A 22,513-nucleotide genomic window follows, 5' to 3' on the forward strand; every position below is an offset into this window, starting at 1 on the left:
TCCCCATTATTTAATTGTGCAACAAATGCCCGCACTTGTACTGGGTCCGGGGTTCGAGGGACCTTCTTTTTCTCTTCCCGTTTCTTGGCGGACAAGTACATAATAGTTCGTCCCGCCAGTTCCGTCAAGGTTGTCAATTCAGCCTTTAATTTCATAATCTCCTGCCTCAACATAGAGATATCTCCTGAACTGAGCCCCTGCTCATGTTTCAGTAGAGCTAACTCCGCTTCGGCTTTTTGGCGCTTGTCTGACTGTTGTCTACAAGCCGCCGCACATGCCCACATCCTCCGCTGTACCCCAGGCAAGGGGTTCTTCGGCAGGACTGGGATCCTCTCAAGGGTAGACAGCAGCGACACTGGGGTTCCTACGCCCTCGGCTTCCCAGTTTTCCGGTCGCCCCCCACCATTCCTCAAACAAACTGCCACGTCATGCCACTGTCCCTGCCATCCCGGGACAGTTGGGACCTCCACAGTTTGTTCTTCTGGTTTCTTAGTCCTTTTCCCAAACATTGTTCTGTATCAAAATCTCTCCCCAATTGCGATTGATCCTGCGACTACGCCAAAATGTTTTATAAATTCTCAAGGATCGGGTTCGCAGGAGAGTAGTCTGACACAGACCAGGAGAAAAGAACTAAGAGACGAGTTTGCTAGAATATGAGTATTTTATTCCCCGCAGCGTCGCCTCAACCAGGTCTCGTACTTACAACGGGTCTGGTTTATACTCACTCTACGTGTTACCGGAACTGGGAGCCGTCAGTTCTCGTAGAGCGGTTGCCAACAACCCACGCTCGGCGGTTAAACGTAACCCGGAGCAGACTCTACCGAACTGGGGACTTTCCCAGCTTATATACTCTTTCGAGATCTAAACATTCATGCGAACAACAGGGCAAGACTAAGCAACACCTTCCATTCCGGTAACATATTCATGCGAACAACAGGGCAAGACTAAGCAACACCTTCCATTCCGGTAACATATTCATAATAAGATTCACACATGTATTGGGACATAATTTTAACCCTTTCACCACACCATCTTAATGTTAAGATGTGGCATTTGTGACGCAATTCCAAATTACAGCGAGAGGCATCTTGCATCATGCTTGGCTTCACCATCTTCTTTCCAAATCTTAAAAAATTATTTCAAAGGAAGTCGGTATCACTGGAGAAGGTAGTGGGGAGTTACCTTCCAAAACTACAGGGGTCCATGGACTGGAGATATACACACAGGAAGGGAGGAAGTTGCAGGATTTTATCCCAGGGTAAAGTCCCCATAGTCTGACTGGACCATAGGGCTGCTCTTTCATAAGAGAGAGAGAGAGCTGACTGATGGCACTTTAACCTGAGGGTCACCACACCTCAGGCGAGGGGAGAGGTTGGGAAGGAGACTCACTCATGGAAATCTCAGCTGATGATGGGAGTTGAACCCACATTGTAGGCATCACACTGCTTCACAAAACAGCCCCCCAGCCCACTGAGTGAACCAACTCCCCAACCTTCACCCCCTTCAGAGACAGTGAACGAACGGCAAATTCATTCCAAGTCAGGATGGTGTGGGGTTTGGAGGGGAATTTGCAGGTGGTACTTTGCCCATACATCTCATTTTTCCAGGTGCTAGAGGGTGCAGGCTGCTGTCGGAGGAGATAGGGTGGGACCCAGCAGCGTGTCTGATAGGTGTCCTTCCTGCTGCCAGTGTGCGTCGGTTGTAAAGGAAGTGAATGTTTACGGTTTTACGTCTCTTTCCTGTCTCAACAGCTGCTTTGTACAGGGTGGCATTAAACAGAGTGTTGTGCAGAACCATATGCCAGAATCCTTCTTTTGTAGTTGATGTAAATGATGACCATTTACAATTCTTTAGTGAAAGAAACCAAAGAACTGTGAATGCTGGAAATCAGAAACAGAAACAGAAATTGCTGGAGACACTCAGCAGATCGGGCAGTATCTGTGGAGAGAAATAGAGTTAAAGTTTCAGATCCAGTCACCCTTCTTCAGAACCGATGATAGCTGGGAACAAGCTGGCGTATGTGTTGAAGATGGGGTGGGGGAGGGGGAGGGGGAGAGGTGGAGATGGAGCTGAGAGCAGGAAACAGTTGGACAGATAATGAAGTGGATAATGATCAGCCTGGGAGAATGAATGTCTGCTCATGGGGACCATCACTGGTTGACAGTGGGCTGTTTTGTGGTTGCAGTCCATGTGGGGGTTGGGGTAAGGATAAGGGAGAAGATGCTCAGGCTCCGAAATTATTAAATTCGACATTGCATCTGGAGGGCTGCAGGGTTCCGAAGCAGAAAATGAGATGCTGTTCTTCCAGCTTGGACTGAGCTTCACTGGAGCACTGCAGCAAGCCTGAGTCAGAGACATTGGCCAGGGAACAGTGTGGGGGGGTTAAAGTGGCAGGTAACTGGAAGCGCAAGGTCATTATTGTGGACAGAGTGTTGGTGTCTGCCAAATAGTTACCCAACCTGAGCTTTATCTGCCCAATGTAGAGGAGACCATATTGTGAACTGAATTGAATTAGCTTTATTGTCACATGCACTCAACTGAGTGACAGTGAAACATTTAAACTTTACTTCACCATCTTAAATACAAAGATACTTAAAATCAAATTCTTAGGCAAAAAAAATTAGAAAAGAGATGAAAAGTTCAGCGTTACAGATCAAAGGAACAAACTGGAAAAAATACAGAGAAATAAGAAGTTCAGAATAATAGTCCTTCTGAGCTAGTCTAAGCCAGCACCTCATCTAAAGTAACTGAAAGAGAGAGACCTCCACTACCTCACCATCAGACCCACCAACGTAGGGATCACCCCACTTGAGGTGCCCTCCCTTCTTCAGTGATGCCGCTGACTGCACACTCACCCCAAAACCAGAGGTCCCCAGCTCCATTGCTTCCACCTCGCCAATAACCAGAGGACCCCACTGTAGGCCGGCCAGGACATCCTAGCTCCACTACTGCCTCAATCACGGCAGGGCTTCATTGCCCTGGCTTCGGTCCAGCACTGCAGCGTTGCTTATTCAATCTTCTACACATTGATATAAAAAACTCTCCTTCCAAGAAATCTGGCCCCTCTAAACCCTTTACACTATGTGTACCCAATTAATATTGGGAAGTTGAAATCCCCTAAAATAACTCCCCTGTTACTATCTTTCCATCCCTCAGTGAATTCTCTATATGTGTTCCTGTATTACCTGCTGGCTATTTGGGGTTCTATAGTCCACTCCTAGCAATGTGACTGCCTCTTTTGTATTCCCGAGTTTAACACATAAAGACTGATTTGAAGACCCTTGCAAGATACTTTCCCTCCTTCCTGCAGTAACTGACTCATTCATTAATAATGTCACCCTATCTCCTCCTTTACATCCACTTTGATCCTGCTGAAGCTCTTATTCCCCAAAATCCCTGCGCTATCTTTCTGTGATGGCAACAACGTCAAAATTTCACATGTAAATCCGTACCCTTAACTCACTTGTCTTATCTACCATCATAATTTGGAACTTACTATAAGATACATTTCTGGTGTGCACCATGAACTGCTTACTATCAAGTAACTGAAAGGTTGCACAAGCCCATTTTAATTGCGGCTAGTTTTGAATTCACACACTCACATTCTACTAAAGTGTCAACAGAAATAAACTCACACAGTACTGTTTCAAATCAGCCTTTGTGAAAAAATAACTATGCGATAGCTGCATGTAAATGGGCATTCCATAGGGAGGCATTTCCTCCACACCAGCCTAGTCCACTTCTCTATCACTACTAGCACATTCTCACTGCCTCAAGACAATCACTGAAAGTGTAACACTTATCCACTCAGCTCTTCCCTCCACACTGTCCAAGGCTCCAAACACACCTTCCAGTTGAAGCATTTTATTTATACTTAGTCACAGAGTCATAGAATTGCACAGCACAGAAACAAATCCTTCGGTCCAACTCATCCAGGCACTACAATCTGACACACCAATTTAAGATTAGCGTCCAAAACTTTAGGGGCTACCTTCACAGCTGTGTTGTGCCTAATAACATTTCCACCTTCTGTCACTCAGCCTTCTCAATCAATTTATGCATGTTTGTTGAATTTGCCCACTATTGAAAAACTAGTCTAGCCCAAGCTCCATCCTTAAAATAGAAATGAGCAGTTTCACTTGTGCTTCTGCATTCTAAATACAGAAGAGTTTGACAGCTGCCCATTGCCACTCTGGGCTGCACAGCAGCTAGTCAAAGTGATGCAATTATGAACAGAATTTCCAAACAAAACAGAGCCTACCTTGCTGAAGGCTTGCTTGTAGCCAGCTGCTGCTGACTGGTTTGGGATTTATATCCCAAGGAGATTGTGGAACTGAATTGTTAGTGCCTTTTTCCCCCGTACGCACCAGCTCCCAGGGCTTTAGGTACAATTCAAGGAAGCCAGTGTCTAGAAAGCAAATAAAAACTCCCCTACAAGATCTGCTGATGCTCGAAATCTGAAACAAAACCAGAACAAAGAACAGGCCCTTCGGCCCTTCAAGCTTGTGCCCACACTTTCTGCCCTTCCACACTAAAGCTGTCTTCCCTTACAGGATCCGTATCCCTCTATTCCCTTCCCATTCATGTATCCGTCCAGGTGTTTCTTGAATGCTGCTATTGTGTCTGGTTCCCCCAACCTCCGCTGGCAGCGCGTTCCAGGCACTCACCACCCTCTGTGTGAAAAACCTGCCTCATACATCTCTTTTAAACTCCCCCTTGTGTGTCCCCTAGTAACTGACCCCTCCATCCTGGGAAAAAGCCTCCTACTTTCCACTCTATCCATACCATTCACAATCTTATAAACTGCTATCAGGTCGCTCCTCAACCCCCTGTGTTCCATTGAAAACAAACCCAGTCTGTCCAACCTTTCTTCATCGCTAAAATCCCTCAGACCAGGCAATATTCTGGTAAACCTTTCTGTACCTTCTCCAAAGCATCCCCATCCTTCTGGTAGGATGGTGACCAGAACTGTACATCATATTCCAAGTGCGGCCTAACTAAAGTTTTATAAAGCTGCAGTATAACTTGTCTAGCCTTATACTCAATGCCCCTTCCAATGATGACAAGCTTTTTTTTATTACCTTATCTACCCGCACTGCCACCTTCAGTGATCTGTGTACCCAGATCCCTCTGCATATCAATTCTCCTAAGGGTTCTGCCATTCACTGTATAATTTCCACCTGTACATGACCTTCCAAAATGCATCACCTCATACTTGTCTGGATTAAACTCCATCTGCCATTTTTCTGCCCATGCATCCAACGGATCTGCAAATTGCTGTAAAATCTCAGCAGGCCTGGCAGCATATGTGGAGAACACTCAGAGTTAACGTTTCAGGTCCAGGGACCCTTCTCCAGAACTCAAGAATGTTAGAAAGCACATGTTAGTATCTCCAGAATGTAGGCAGATCAAGGGGAAGTATTTAGATCTCATGCAAATGATGCAACAAGGCAGTACAAAGCTTTCAGTATTACAACTTTGGAGACACTCAAAAGCCTCATAGAGACTCCCTCTCTAACCACACAGCCCCATTTCCAATTCCCCAATGGAAACCTGAGAGGTGACCAGGTCTTGGCAATGATTAATTATCACCAGAATAAACACATAAGATGTTAGACAAACGCAGTAGAACTAGCAACATCTGTGCAGAGCAAAGCAGAGATAATGTTGAGTGTTGTAAAGCATTAAAAAGGAAGAAGGATCATACCAGACTCAAAATGTTCACTCTGTTTTTCTCTCCACAGATGCTGACAGACGTGCTGACTTGCTCCAGCACTCTCTGGATTTGTTTCCGATTTCCAGCACCCCCAATATCACCCCCAATATTTTGTGTTCATTCATGATCACCGGTTTTTGCAACTTGTCTGAAAGCTGAAGAATTCTCATGAAGATTCAGACTCCACCATTGTGAACAAAATAAACTATTTTGAAGGGATCACTCATGCACTACAATAACATTTGGCCTTCCACTGTTCTGTGGAAGTGCAAAGCTCTAACTGTCCAAAGTATCACACAAGGCCTTTTCTCTGCTTTTCCTCCTCAAATACTTGTCCATGGTGCCTCAAATTAATCTGGGCCAGACTCCCCTGGAAACAGCAAACTGCATCAAAATCTAACCAGTCCTCACCAGAGCTAAATTACCATCAGGACCATGACAGTCCACACAGCAATGGTTTTGAGGAGTCATGAAAAAGCACTTTGCAGAAGTTGTGAAGTTAATGAAAAAAATTTCAGGAATTTCTCATGTAGTTGAATAGAAGTCTGAGCCTGTAGTCTCAGAATGTCATCGGTACAAAGATTGTCAAAATGGTTTACGTGGTACATTCTGTATTCTTGGATTAAACAATATAGACCTAGGCAGAGGAGCTCAGTGTACAACATGATGGCAGGGGAATGGGGTCGTTCATTGTGCAATTATCTCATTCCTTGCATTGTGCACAGTGGGACATTGATGTTCCCCTCCCATTGTACACAGCGGGACATTGATGTTACCCTCCCACTATTGCTTCTCCACTTTAGCTCAGTATAGAGTCATAAAACACAGAACAGACCCTTCGGTCCAACTCATCCACACCAACCATATTCCTAAACTAAACTGCCTGCGATTGGCCCATTTCCCTCTAAGTTGAAGAGTGTGGTGCTAGAAAAGCACAGCGGGTCAGGCAGCATTTTGTAATTATTTGGACTACAAGAGTTCCAAAATCTTATGATTCTGAAATGTAAAATCACATCCATTGTGGCTGATTCCCTAAAGCGGGCATCTGTAAAGTAAAACTGGATTGTACCCAATATTTCATGATGACGAGGGATGCTTTTGAGGTTACGGTGAAGCAAGCCTAAGCTTTATTTTAGCATCTCTGCACTGTGCTCAGTCACAATGCTGACCATCCCTAACTTCAATTACACATGCTCTTCATCTTCAAAAGGAGGACACAGTAGGGCACAAAGTCATGTCTGTATGAGATATCCCTCCTCCCCCAGTACTCTCACCACCAGCTTTAAGAGAAACAATCCCTTTTAAAGGATTAACACCTTTTAAAAAAATACCTGAATAAATTTCACAAACACAACTAACCAAACTAATGTCTGTTGGAACACTGGCTTTACAGGTTTGGAATAGAAGATATTGTTTATTCATTTTGCAGATTTCTTTCTTCTAACACTTAGATTATAACAGAATTTTGTTCAGAATATGTAACTGTCAAAACAAATGCTCGAAGGCAAAACTTATTAGCAATGTGTTTCATAGTCTCTCTGCTGTTTTTTATATGCTAGTAAATTTTGAATGCACAAATTTGATTTGATTTATCATTGTTGCATGTACTGAGATACAGTGAGAAGTATTGCAATGTGTGCTATCCAGACAAATCACACCTCACATGCGGGCATCTGTAAAGTCAGGGTAATAGAACAGAGTGCAGAATTTTTTTAATTCAATCACAGGATGTGAGCATCACTGACTAGGTCAGCATTTCTTGCCCATCCCTAATTACCCTGGAGTTTCATGTAGGCCAGACCAGTTAAGGATGGCAGATTCCTTCCTTAAAGGACATTAGTGACCCAGATGAGCTTTTCCTGACAATCAACAATAATTTCATGGTCATCACTTCACCTGATGAAGGAACAGCGCTCTGAAAGCTTGTGATTTCAAACAAACCTTTTGGACTATAACCTGTTGTCATGTGACTTCATCCACCCCAATACCTCCACTTCATGGTCATAATTAGACTTTTAATTCCAGATTTTTACTGAATTCCATCATCTGCTGGGATTCAAACCCAGATCCACAGATTGCCTGAGTCTCCAAATTACTAGTCTAGCAAAAATACCATTAGGCCATCACTTCCCCATTAGCCCATCACCTCTATTGTGTTACAGTTACAGAGAAGGTGCAGAGAAAGATCAACTCTGACATATGAGAGGTCCAGTCACAATTGTGAAATCTAAATTCCCTACCTCCGCTGTCTCATTCTCCAACACATTATTGGGTATATCTACAAACCTGCAGTTGTAGCACAATTCATACCACTCGCTTATCACTGACTCACAAGATAGTATGGTCATGTCCCACTCCGGGAATTCCAATGTTGACATTCCAGTTGAATGGTGAGTGAGTATTGCACTATTGGAGAGACTATATTTCAGATGAGACACAAAACTAAGGGTCCCATCTGTCCTCTTACAGAGTAAGAGTTTCTCTGGCAGAACGTTGAAGAACAGAGGATTTACTCATTGTCTCTTGGCCAATATTTATTTCTCAATCAACATACAAAGAGACTATTTTGCAATATCATATTTCTGTTTATGAAGGCTTGCTGCATACAAATAAGTTGCTGCATGTTTTTCCCATTACAACAGCACGAGGAGAAAGGCTAATATTCAAATCCTTGTGGAATTGTTCAACTCTCTCAACTTCCTGTTGGATCACCAAAAATTGACTTTGCTGGCTTTGAGATATCTCGTATCTATGAAAGCACTGCACAACTGAAAAGTTTAAAAACAAAACCATTTGTTTCTATGAAGTACAAATGTCTGACATCAAAGCCAAATTCTTTTTAAATGTTGTATTGTTGCTTTTCTAAGTTTGACTCATTGCAGGCATTGTGTGTGGGAACACCGGAAGAAAATAGTTAATTAAAAGGTTTTATTTAAAACATTATTTAGCATGTGCACACTAAAACAAACCTGCTTACTCGAAAATTTAAGAGTTATGCTGTCATGATTTTGTTTTCATTAGATTTCACTCGTGGCTCTGTCCCTGCAATTGGTCGTTCATATACAATATTGTTGGATTCCCAACTGCATCACAGGGCTTTGATTTTTGCATACTTAAGTCTGTTACCCGCCTGAAGTGAGTATTTAGATGGTTCTGGAACCAAAGAATTGAAATATTTCCCTAATTTTAACCCTTGCCACTCACAGGACGCTAAAATTAACCCTCAAGAGTCTCTACTGAAGCAAAGCTCAAGTCTACCGGTTGTAAGGGAGTGTCTACAAATGTTTGCTATCTTAATGCACACTTCATTCAACAGTTTTAATATCCAGGAGCCTTTTCACCTCAGGTAGCTACAATGTGCTCCAGTATAATGCTAACAGCATGGCTTTGTCTGTCCCTCTGATCTGCCTCTTCACCATGTCCCTGAGGAAAGGCAAGGACAAAGCAACACTGTCTGAAACTGGGAAGGGGGTGAGGATGAAGTATCAGCACACAATGATGGATGAATGAATTAACCAGGTGTTTGTACTGGGCAAAATACTCTAGTGTTCACAGAGGCCTGGGAGACTCACCAAAATGCATTTACCATTCAAAACATCTCGCAGGATAGAACACTGACAAGTTTCCTGGCTGAGGTGGAATCTCCTTCCTTACTCTCTGTCTGACTGTTGGTGTTGTTAGGAAAGCTTACTGGAATTAAAGCCGATTCATTGCACCACTACTGACAAGAACAAATGCTGAAGATCACCACGGGTCAGGCAGCATCCTTGGAGAGAGAGTGAGCTAACGTTTCGAGTCTAGATGACTCTTCATCAGAGCTGACGTGAAGTGTGGAGGGGGCAGCACTTATGTAGTGGGGGATGGAGTATTGGGAGTGCTAGGGGAGAAAGAACCTGAACTATCAACACCCTTTCTCCCCAGCACTCTAAACATCCCCCTCCCCCACCATCACTATTGCAACAATGCTGCCCCCTCGACACTTCATGTCAGCTCTGATGAAGTAATTTAGACTCGAAATGTTAGTTTGCTATCTCTCCATGAATGCTGCCTGACCCGCTGTGATCTCCAGCATTAGTTGTTTTCAGTACAGATTGAATTGAATTTATTTCCCTGCAGTAATTTGTTCCTTCATTGCACTAGTCTTGTTGCCACCCTAGCAATCAAAACAAAATTGCAATCTCGCAGTTTTCTCTTTCCCCTCTTTTGGAACCAGATTAGTAAGTATTAAAAACTCTTAATGCAACATCCTGACAGTAACAGGCTGCAGTTCCTGCTCAACCATGAAAAACGAAATTCCTGCAAAACAGGATCTCAAATTACCGCCAGCAATAAGTCACCCAATTGGAAACTCGATATCATAGAAAGTTTCTTACTTCAATTTGTCTTTTTGTTAATACCTGTTAAGAAATACAAATATGTGAGATACCAAACGACGCTGATTACAATGAAGCAAATCAAGGATGTTCACAGGAAAGAAATTACAATTCAATGCTATTACAGTGAGCATTTCACAAATGATTTTCACAGGTAATTTAGCATGATTCAGTACAACTATTGTGGTTTTTCCAATAATGTGGTGGTACCTTTTGTGGTAATCTTTTGGTTGGAATAAAATGAACACACAATTTCCTCAGGAGGTTTTCTGCAGTATGAGTTCCATTTCACTGGTTGATAGTCAGGTTCAGTACCAATGCAGACAGCCTCAACTGGGATCTTGGGTTTGTGTTCCATTACAGGTGACCCCACTAACTATACACCCTCACACACACTCACTCACACAGTCACACTCACATACACCCTCTCTCATACACACAGTGACCCTCTCACAGGCTTTTGCACCTGTGTGTACTCTCTCCCATGCACTCTCCTCTCTCTCTCTCTCTCTCTCTCACACGCACACACACAAATAAGTCTATGGGGTGAACTTGCATTTGCAGAATTGTGTTTGCAGTCACATTCTATTTTGTTCAGAAAACAATCTACAGGCAGTCAGCCCATGTGACATTTTATACCTTCTTATAAATAGAACCAGTCTGATTCAAAGTTGGGATACAGACAGACTCTAACCTCACACCTCTAATGCATTGTCTGAGCTGAGATGTTACTTTTTTTTTATATACTGATAGAACCTTAAGTTATCTCATGGCTGTGACTTGAAAGAAATTCTGAGATTTACATATTAATGAATTGAAACCTGCAGCCCCATTATAAGTGGTTAAAGACTTAACAGCAATCTAGGTTTGTTCCGTACATCACATCAGTTGTATGACACTGACTGTTTCCTGTAAATTCTGAGTCCTATGACCCTGTCTCACTTGCTACCTGATGAAACTGCAGCGCTCCGAAAGCTAGTGCTTCCAAATAAACCTGTTGGACTATAACCTGGTGTTGTGTGATTTTTAACTTTGTACACCCCAGTCCAACACCAGCTCCTCCACATCAGGATTATATCTTGACAGAGTAATGACTAATTTCCTCACAGGGAGATTTGTAAATGCTGTCAAAGAGGATTGAAACTATCTTGTCCTGGGGATAGGAAGGTGGGGGACAGCTCAATGTGGAAGGAAATAAAGCTGGCCACAGGAAGCGAAAACGCGACAAGTGAAATGAGAATTATAAATGAATTCTGTCAGAGGTGGAACTTACTCCCAGTGTAAGTTTCTGCCTTGGTAATCCAACAACACGTGTGAGACACCAAACAATGCCAAAAACAACTGAGCAAATAAAAAAAAACTCACAGCAAAGAAATTACAATTCCACACAACTAGTGAGTATTTCAGAAGATAATCTTTCACACATGATGTAGCACAAATTCCCAGAGGCAAACCTTGCATGGAACCCATGACCTGAATGAGTAGTAGAATCTGAAACCCTCAAGCCATTTAAGAATTAGTTAGATGAACACATGAAAGTATACAAGGATATGGGAGGGGCTCTTGTAACACAGTGGTAATGTGTCTACCTCTGTGCCAGGTGGCCCCAGTTCAAGACCCACCTGTAATGACATTTCTGAACAGGTTGATCAGAAATATCAAGTGCTGGAAAACGTGATTTAACTATTAGATAGATGCTTGATGACTGCTGCAGATTGATGGGCCAAAGGGCTTTTAGTCCATGCAGAAAAGACTTGATGACTCCCTCTCTGACGTCATCACTCTGTCTTGCAGTAATTTAAAAATGGTCCAACTTAAAGCAGATTCATTTGGCTAAGCATGGAATGAGAGACATAGCTTGGGAAAATTGATGCTGTTTGCCCCCATTTACCACCCCGAGAAGCTACTCCTGGTCTGTGTCTATTAGCCCAAATTTTTGAGCTGTGTGCTCAACACATCAAGATCCCAAACAAGTCATGGTTCACATAGGAGAAAGTGAGGACTGCAGATGCTGGAGATCAGAGTTGAAAAATGCGATGCTGGAAAAGCACAGCAGGCCAGGCAGCATCCGAGGAGCAGGAGAATCGACGTTTCGGGCATAAGCCCTTCTTCAGGAATTCCTGAAGAAGGGCTTATGCCCGAAACGTCGATTCTCCTGCTCCTCGGATGCTGCCTGGCCTGCTGTGCTTTTCCAGCATCACATGATTCACATAGGCACAATGACATAAGTAGGAAGAGAGATGGGGATTTAAAGCAGAAATTCAGGGAGCTAGGACAAATAACATTGTTATCTCTGGTTTGTTGCCTGTGCCACGTGCTAGCGAGGCAAGGGATAGGGAGAGAGAGGAGTTGAACACACGGGATGGTGCAGGAGGGAGAGTTTTGGATTCTTGGACAATTGGGGCTCATTCTGAGGTAGGTGGGACCTCTTACAAACAGGATGGTCTCCACCTGAACCAGAGGGGTACCATTATCCTGGGTGGGGAATTCGCTAATGCTCTTCAGGTGGGTTTAAACTAATTGAGCAGGTGGATGGGAACCTAAATTGTAGTTCGAGTATAGCAGAGATTGAGAGTAGCGAGGTCCGAAACAAGGTTTCAGGGTCACAAGAGGGCACCAGCACGCAAGAAGTTGGTTTGAAGTGTGTCTACTTCAACGCCAGGAGCATCCGGAATAAGGTGGGTGAACTTGCAGCATGGGTTGGTACCTGGGATTCGATGTTGTGGCCATTTGGATAGAGCAGGGACTGGAATGGTTGTTGCACATTCCGAGATTTAGATGTTTCAGTAAGAACAGGCAAGGTGGTAAAAGAGGGGGGAGGTGTGGCACTATTGGTCAAGGACAGTATTACGGTGGCAGAATGGACGTTTGAGGACTCCTCTACTGAGGTAGTGTGGACTGAGATTAGAAACAGGAAAGGAGAGGTCACCCTGTTGGGAGTTTTCTATAGGCCTCCAAATAGTTCCAGAGATATAGAGGAAAGGATAGCAAAGACGATTCTGGATAGGAGCGAGAGTAACAGGGTAGATGTTATGGGAAACTTAACTTCCCAAATATTGACTGGGAATACTATAGTTCAAGTGCTTTAGATGGGTCAGTTTTTGTTCAATGCGTGCAGGAGGGTTTCCTGACACAGTAGGTAGACAGGCCAACAAGGGGTAAGGCCACATTAGATTTGGTACTGAATAATGAACCCAACCAGGTGTTAGATTTGGAGGAAGGTGAGCATTTTGGTGATAGTGACCACAATTCAGTTATGTTTACTTTAGCGATGGAAAGGGATAGGTATATACCTCAAGGCAAGAGTTATAGCTGGGGGATTGGCAATTACAATGGGATTAGACAAGATTTAGGATGCATAGGATGGTGAAGGAAACTGCAAGGGATGGGCACAATAGACATGTGGAGCTTATTCAAGGAACAGCTACTGTGTGTCCTTGATAAGTGTGTACCTGTCAGACAGAGAGGAAGTGGTCAAGCGCAGGAGCCATGATTTACTAAAGAAGTTGAACCTCTTGTCAAGAGGAAGAAGGTTTATGTTAGGGTGAGACGTGAAGGCTCAGTTAGGGTGATGGAGAGTTACAAGGTAGTCGGGAAATATCGAAAAAGAGAGTCAAGACGAGCGAGGAGGGGAATGAGAAGTCATTGGCAGATAGGATCAGGGAAAACTCTAAAGCTTTCTATAGGTATATAAGGGATAAAAGAATGACAAGAGTAAGATTAGGGCCAATCAAGGATAGTTGTGGGAAGTTGTGCATGGAATCAGAAAAGATAGGAGAAGCGCTAAAAAGACAATGTTGTCAAGGAGAATACTGTTGTCAAGAAGGCTACTAGACTAGACGGGATTGAGGTTCACAAGGAGGTGGTGTTAGTAATTCTGGAAAGTGTGAAAGTAGAAAAGGTTATAAGAGATAGGATTTATAATCATCTAGAGAGGAGTAAGTTGATTAGGGATTGTCAACATGGTTTTGTGAAGGGTAGGTCATGCCTCACAAACCTTATTGAGTTCTTTGAGAAGTGATCAAACAGGTGGATGAGGGTAAAGTGGTTGATGTGGTGTATATGGATTTCAGTAAGGTGTTTGATAAGGTTCCCCACGGTAGGCTATTGCACAAAATACAGCGTCATGGGATTGAGGATGGGTTAGCAGTTTGGATCAGAAATTGCTAGCTGAAAGAAGACAGAAAGTGGTGGTTGATGGGAAATGTTCATCCTGGAGTTCAGTTACTAGAGGTGTACCACAAGGATCTGTTTTACGGCCACTGCTGTTTGTCATTTTAATAAATGACCTGGATGAGAGTGTAAAAGGATGGGTTAGTAAATTTACAGATGGCACTAAGGTTGGTGGAGTTGTGGATAGTGGCAAAGGATGTTGTAGGTTACAGAGGGACACAGATAAGCTGCAGAGCTGAGCTGAGAGGTGGCAAATGGAGGTTAATGTGGAAAAGTGTGAGGTGATTCACTTTGGAAGGAGTAACAGGAGTGAAAGCCTTTTTCCTTGGATGGCGATGGCTAGCACGAGGGGACATATCTTTAAATTGAGGGGTGATGGACATAGGACAGATGTCAGAGGTAGTTTCTTTATTCAGAGTCATAGGGGCGTTGAACCCACTGCCTGTAGCTGTGGTAGACTCGCCAACTTTAAGGGCATTTAAATGGTCATTGGATAGACATATGGACGAGAATGGAATAGTGTAGGTTAGATGGGCTTCAGATTGGTTTCACAGTTCGGCGCAACATTGAGAGCTAAAGGGCCTGTACTGCGCTGTAATGTTCTATGTTCTATGTTCTTCCATGTTCCGTAACCTGCAAAACTGCTGGGACTCCATTATGACAAGTGCTGACTTTAAATCTGGGATGGGATGAATTATCCGGCCACCTCTTGCAAGGCCACGTAAAAGGACACAGCCTGCAGTAGAAATTTGTAATGGTTTCCACTTTACCGGTTCACGAGAGGATTAAGCATCGTCCTGGTGACCAGTTTGCCCAAGTTGACAAATACATTACCCTTCAGATGGGTGGAAGTCAAACATGGAGGGGTATATATCAATGAGACATGATAAGAAACTCTAGTCCCAGGTGAATGAAATCTTCTCCCAAGATCATCCAGCACACATCATCCTTGTGTAACCTCAGCAATTCACTTTTTCCAAACAATTGGCACTTACCAAGTTAAAAACTGGATTTTTAATTCATCTTGTTACTTGTCACAATAACATAAATTTGCATAATGACTTCAGGGGAACAAAGTTCACAAATCTCTTTGTCAAAGCAACACATTTATTGATTCATTCATGAATTATTGACATCACTGACTGGGTCACCAATCATGCGCATCCCTCGTTGCCCTTGAGCAGTGACTGCCTTTATGACCCGCTGCAGTCCATGTGTAGACCCACACTGTCCTTCGGGAGGGATTTCCAGGAATAGTGTTATATTTCCAAGCTGGGATGGTGAGTGGCTTGGAGGGGAACTAATGGACGCGGTGTTCCTTTGTCTTTCTGGATGGAAGTGAGTGTGGGTTTGGAAGTTGCTGTCTAAGGATTTTGGTGAATTTCTGCAGTGCATTTTCTATATAGTAGCAGTAGTGTGTACTGAGTGTCGGTTGTGAAGGGAGTGAATGTATCTGGATATGGTGCCATTCAAGCAGGCTTTGCCTGGATGGTGAAAGTGAGGGCTGCAGATGCTGGAGATCAGAGCTGAAAATGTGTTGCTGGAAAAGCGCAGCAGGTCAGGCAGCATCCAAGGAACAGGAGAATCGACCTTTCGGGCATTAGCCCTTCTTCATTCCTGAAGAAGGGCTTATGCCTGAAACATCGATTCTCCTGTTCCTTGGATGCTGCCTGACCTGCTGCGCTTTTCCAGTAACACATTTTCAGCTTTGCCTGGATGGTGTCAAACTTCCAGTGTCATTGGGGCTGCACCCATCCAGGCAAAGGAGGAGTATTCCAATATACTCCTGACTTGTGCCTTGTAGATAATGGGCAGGCTTGGGCACTCAAGAAGTGGGTTATTCACCACAGTATTCTTAGCCTCTGACCTACTCTTGGAACCATTGTGTTTATGTGGCGAGTCCAGTTGGGGATCGCTTGGTGGTAACACCATTGAATGTCAAGGAGCGCTGATTAGATTGTCTCTTATTGGTGATGGTCATTGCCTGGCATTTGTGTGGCACAAACATTACTTGCCACTTGTCATCGCAAGCCTAGACATTGAACAGATCTTGTTGCATTTGAACATGGAATGGTTCAGTTTCTGAGGAGTCCAGAATGGTGCTGCATACTGGACAATCATCAGCAAACATCCCCACTTCTGACCTTATGATGGAGGAAAGGTCATTGGTGAAACAGCCAAAGACTGCTTCACCTAGGACACTCCCCTGAGGAACTCCTGCAGAGATGTCCTGCAGCTGAGATAATTGACCTTAAACAACCACAACCATCTTCTCATGTGTCAGGTGTGACTCCAAACCACCAAAGAGTTTGTCCCCTGATACCCACTTATTCCAGTTTTGCCAGGGCTCCTTGGTCGAATGCAGCTGTCCCTCTCCCCTCCCCTCTGGAATTCAGCTCTTTTGTCCATGTTTGAGCCAAGGCTGTAATGAGATCAGGAGCTGAGTGACTCTGGTGGAACCCAAACTGGGTGTCACTGAGCAGGTTATTGCTGAGCAGATGTTGCTTGATAGCACTGTTGATGATCTCTTCCATTACATTCCTGTCGATCGAGAGTAGACTGATGGGGTGGTAATTGGCCAGGTTGGATTTGTCCTGATATTTGTGTACAGGACATACCTGGGGAATTTTCCACATTGTCTAGTAAATGCCAGTGTTGTAACTCTGCTGGAACAGCTTCGCTCAGGGAGCAGCGAGTTTTGAAGACCTCATTGCTATTGCCAGAATGTTGTCAGGAGCCATAGCCTTTGAGAACCCAGAGCCTCCAACCATTTCTTGATATCACGCAGAGTGAATCAAATTGGCTGGAGACTGGTATCTGTAATGCTGGGGACCACTGGATGAGGCTGAGATGGATCATCCACTTGGCACTTCAGGCTGAAGGTTGTTGCAAAAGCTTCAGCCTTATCTTTTGCCCTGATGTGCTGGGCCACTCCATCATTGAGGATGGGGATATTTGTGGAGCCTCCTGCTGCAGTGAGTTGTTTAATTGCCCACCACCATTCATGACTGGATGTGGCAGGACTGCAGAGCTTAGACCTGATCTGTTGGTTATGGGATCGCTTACCTCTGTCTGTCACTTGCTGTTTATACTGTTTCGCAAGTTGGTAGCTTCAACAGGTTGACATCTCACCTTCAGGTCTGCCTGGTGCTGCTCCTGGCATGCCCTCCTGCACTCTCCAGTGAACCCCAGGCTTGAAAGTAATGGTTGAGTAGGGGATACCAGGCCATGAGGTTACAGATTGTGCTGGAGTAGAGTTCTGCTGCTGTTGATGGCCCACAGCGCCTCATGGATGCCCAGCCTTGAGTTGCTTGATCTGTTTGAAGTCTGTCCCATTTAACACGGTGATAGTGCCACACAACACGATGGAGGGCATTCTCAATGTGAAGGCAGCACTTTGTCTCCATGAGGACTGTGCAGTGGTCACTCTTACCGATACTGTCATAGACAGATACATCTGCAGCGGACAGATTGGTGAGGATGTGGTCAAGAATATTTTTTCCCTTGTTAGTTCCCTCACCACCTGCTGCAGTCCCAGACTAGCGCTATGTCCTTTAGGACCTGACCAGCTTGATTAGTAGTGCTGCTGTTAAGCCGCTCTTGGTGGTGGACATTGAAATACCCCACCCAGAGTACTCTCTTGCCACCCTCCGTGTGTCCTCCAAATGTTGTTCAACATTGAGGGGCACCGATTCATCAGCTGAGGGAGGACAGTACGTGGTGATCAGAAGGAGGTTTCCTTGCCTATGTTTAACCTGAAACAACATGACGTTGTGGGGTCCTGTGTCAATGTTGAGGATTCCCAGGGCAACTCACTCCAGACAGTGCCCGCTGTGCCACCATCTCTGCTGGGTCTGTCCTGCCAGTAGGTCAGGACATATCCAGGGATGGCGATGGTGGTGTCTGGGACATTGTCTGAAAGGTATGATTCCGTGAGTGTGACTGTGTCAGGCTGTTTCTTGGCTAGTCAGAGAGAAAGGGTCATGTGGCTGTTCTGCTGTCATCTTTTCCAGTGCTTAGGTAGATGCCAGGTGATCCCTCCAGTTTTATTTCTTTGCCGAGACCTTGTAGCGATTGATACAACTGCATGTCTTGCTAAGCAATTTGATAGGGCAACTGAGGGTCAACCATTGCTGTGGGTCTGGAGTTACATGTAGGTCTGACAAGGTGAGGATGGCCGTTTCCTTTCCTGAAGGACATTAGGGAGCCAGATGGGATGGTTTTCCTGACAATGTTCAGTGGTCTCATGGTCATCATTAATCCCAGATGTTTTTTTTATTTGAACTGAATTCAAATTCCACCATCTGCTGTGGCAGAATTTGAACTCAGGTCCCCATTAGTTGAGGTTCTGGATTAATAGTCTAGTGATAATACCACCAGGCCATCATCTCCCCCTCCCATTGTGTGTATATTCACAAAACCTCACCTTTCCATATCCTACATTGCATCCCAACTCTTGTTAATGATATTAGTGTTCCTCTGTTACAAGGGGAAGCATCATGTCAGGTTGATTTTCCGATTACTGAGGAACCGCCATTATCCGAATATCATTTACCCAAATGTCAGATTATCTGAAGATGATCTCAAAGTCTGAAGAGAAATATTACATCAAAGAGGTGTTTCCAACACTGATCGCGCCTTTCGTTTACAATAATTAAAAGTGAATGCTGCTTACTGAAACGTTACAGAGAACAGTCCTGGACATCGATGGGAGCCCAGGCACCGTCTCCAAATGACTAACAATTGCCCTCCCTCTCTCTCTCTTGCCCTCCCTCCCCACACTTTCCCTGGAGTTCTACACAGAGGTGTACCCTAAAACCCCCCTTCCCTAGATAATCTGTCCAACATTGTCCTGCACAGAACAAAAGTGGAACTTGCAGTAAAAAGTTGTGTATGTGGCTGTGTGTCTGTGTGCACACGCGGTATTGTGAGGCTCAACCCCCAAGTGCAGCAGCAGGCTTACTGTTGGTGTCCAGTCCGGCTGCCCCGGGGGGAAGGGAGGACATGGGGGCTGGGGCTACAGGAGCGGACAGGAAGCGGGGGTGTGGTGGGGGGGAGTTGGGAGTGAGCTGATGGTAGGTTGGGGAGGATCTGGGGAGGAGTTGGATGGGGTTGGGGGGGTGGACAGGGATGGGACAGATGGTGGGAGTGGGGGGGAGCAGGGGCTTGCGCGCATTGTGCTGCTGTCTAGTCTCCTGAACGGGGCACAGACTTAGCAAGTGCTCGCTGTGCCAATCTGATTGAACTGATTGGGGGATGTGGTGCGGGAGGCTTCAGTAGTGCTGCAGGTCCCTTACACACGTGTGTGTCTGCTCAGAAACAAACCCTGAGAGAGAGGGAGTAAGGCAGGCAGAGCGGGGAAAAAGTAAACTTCAGAAACTCTGAGCCTTAGGAGGAGAGGCAACTAATCAATTAACCGAATAATCAATTTTCCGAACAAAATAGTGCCCGCCCATTTTGTTTGGATAATAAAGGTTCCTCTGTAATGAATTAATCACATAAATCAATGTGAAACCAAAAGTCTATTTCTAGGTTTGTTCCAGAATGAGTGTTTTGAAGTTTGGGGAACTACAGTGAAAGATTGAACTTTTTCAAAACTCACTAATGGATGAGTCATAATAGAATAACTCATCAGTTCTCAGAGTCTAACTTTAAGACCAACAAGTTACTGCATGCAAACTGTAGTTAGAGAGATTCTAAACACTTGTACAGTCAGGAGTTGCCAATAAGAGAAGGCCGTAGATGTGCTGACTGAACTCTCGTGATGTTGAAGTAAAAGCAAGCAGAACAGTAGAAGGATTTTTCTTGCAAATTGAGCTGGATGGTACTGGACACCTGTACAAAGGTACCAATGCTCACTAATAAAATGCTTCCCTGACTGGGAGATAAAAATACACCCAGAGCCCGTATAATTTGACTTTATCTGCAAAGTGAGATTTTAGGCATTGTTGCCAATACATTTTTCTGTAATGATTTTTCTTCTTGCCTACAGACATGATCCTTCACAGTTGTGAAAAGCCAGGAACCTAACAGAAGTATTTCTGGACAGCTTGTCATTACACTTCAACTATTTTGCAGTGAGTGAATCAATCTGAACAACTAATACTGGATACTGAGTGACATCAGGGACCAGAAAATATCACTATTATGCATCAAAAAAGGTGCCCAGAAGGAACCCGAAGGAAGGGGATATTTAGCTGTCATCACAGACCCAGTTATAATGCAGCTCACATTCTTTGTAATCAATGAACATTGTGGAAGACAGTTTGAAAACAGAGAGAGCAGAAACAGTAATGTTCTGCCAAGAGTAAAGTACTTCCTTCCGTATGCACAAATACCTCAGTAAGGATCATCATTCCTGCGTTTTAACCTCTTACTGCAATAACATCAAAACATTAAACAAAGCTAGCACACATCAAGTAAAGCACCACTGAATTCTGTCGCTTTTCTGCATTCATTCTTATGATGTGGGTAGTAATGATATCATTATCTGCATATAATATTGTACCACAAAGATAAATTACAACATTATATCGAAAATTTACTTTAAGTTACCAGTCCAATAGTTAAAACAGACTGCAAACCTAACTTTACCAACTATGGAGACTTTACCTTTGACCTCCATAACTAGTAGTGGAGGGTAGTAGTCAATCATCCTTCATGACAGAATAAACCAGTTAGGACATGTTTTAATGCAATTTTTAGTTTATCTTTTATCACAGCATTTCAAGTTCTGAAAAAACTGAGCATCTCTGGGTTGTTGCCGGTGCCACGTGACAGTGAGGCAAAGAATAGGGAGAGAGTGCAGTTGAACACGTGGCTGCAAGGCTGGTGTAGGAGGGAGGGCTTCAGATATTTGGACAATTGGACTGCATTCTGGGGAAGGTGGGACCTGTACAAACAGGACGGGTTGCACCTGAACCAGAAGGGCACCAATATCCTGGGGGGTAGGTTTGCTAGCACTCTTCGGGGGGGTTTAAACTAATTTGGCAGGGGGATGGGATCCGGACTTGTAGTCCAGCAAGTAGGTTAGCTGTTTGTCAGGATGCCCAAGACTGTAGGGAGGCTGTGGAGAAGGTAGCACTGACAGGGACTACTTGCGGACACAGAGATGGGCTCAAGTGCGTATACTTCAACGCAAGGAGTATCAGAAATAAGGTGGGTGAACTTAAGGCGTGGATCGGTACCTGGGACTACGATGTTGTGGCCATCACGGAAACGTGGATAGATGTGGGACAGGAATGGCTGTTGGAGGTTCCTGGTTACAGGTGTTTCAGTAAGATTAGGGAGGGTGGGAAAAAAGGAGGGGGGGTGGCATTGCTAATTAGAAATGGTATAACGGCTGCAGAAAGGAAGTTTGAGGGGGATCTGCCTCTGGAGGTAGTATGGGCTGAAGTCAGAAATAGGAAAGGTGCAGTCACCTTGTTGGGTGTTTACTATAGGCCCCCCAATAGCAGCAGAGATGTGGAGAAACAGATTGGGAAACAGATTTTGGAAAGGTGCAGAAGCCACAGGGTCGTAGTCATGGGCGACTTCAACTTCCCAAATATTGATTGGAAGCTCTTTAGATCAAGTAGATTGGATGGGGCGGTGTTTGTGCAGTGTGTCCAGGAAGCTTTTCTAACGCAGTATGTAGATTGTCCAACCAGAGGGGAGGCCATATTGGATTTGGTACTCGGTAATGAACCGGGACAAGTGGTGGGCTTGTTAGTGGGTGAACATTTTGGTGATGGTGACCACAATTCTGTGACTTTCACCTTGGTTATGGAGAGAGATAGGTGCGCACAACAAGGTAGATTTTATAATTGGGGGAAGGGAAATTACGATGCTGTAAGGCAGGATTTGAGGAGCATACGTTGGGAGCATAGGCTGTCAGGGAAGGATGTGGTGGAAATGTGGAACTTTTTCAAAGAGCAGATACGACGTGTCCATGATATGTATGTACCTATCAGGCAGGAAAGAAATGGTCGTGTGAGGGAGCCTTGGTTGACGAGAGAGGTTGAATGTCTGGTAAAGAGGAAGAAGGAGGCTTACATAAGGTTGAGGAAACAGGATTCAGACAGAGCAGTGGAGGGATACAGGATAGCCAGAAGGGACCTGAAGAAAGGGATTAGGAGAGCTAAGAGAGGGCATGAAAAATCGTTGGCGGATAGGATCAAGGATAACCCCAAGGCATTTTATGCGTATGTGAGAAACCTGAGAATGACGAGAACGAGGGTAGGTCCGATCAAGGACAGTAGTGGGAGACTGT

General features: G+C 44.4%; 1 protein-coding gene across 1 annotated transcript in view; it reads right to left on the reverse strand.

The window, feature by feature from the left end:
- cyp7b1 (cytochrome P450, family 7, subfamily B, polypeptide 1) overlaps nucleotides 1-22,513 on the reverse strand; it is a 291,214-nt gene that overhangs the window by 265,325 nt on the left and 3,376 nt on the right. The gene's annotated exons all lie outside the window — the stretch shown is intronic.

This window comes from Chiloscyllium plagiosum, unplaced genomic scaffold (assembly GCF_037043375.1).
Source record: "Chiloscyllium plagiosum isolate Xiang-an unplaced genomic scaffold, Cpla_swu_hap1 HiC_scaffold_4, whole genome shotgun sequence".
Classification (NCBI taxonomy): domain Eukaryota; kingdom Metazoa; phylum Chordata; class Chondrichthyes; order Orectolobiformes; family Hemiscylliidae; genus Chiloscyllium; species Chiloscyllium plagiosum.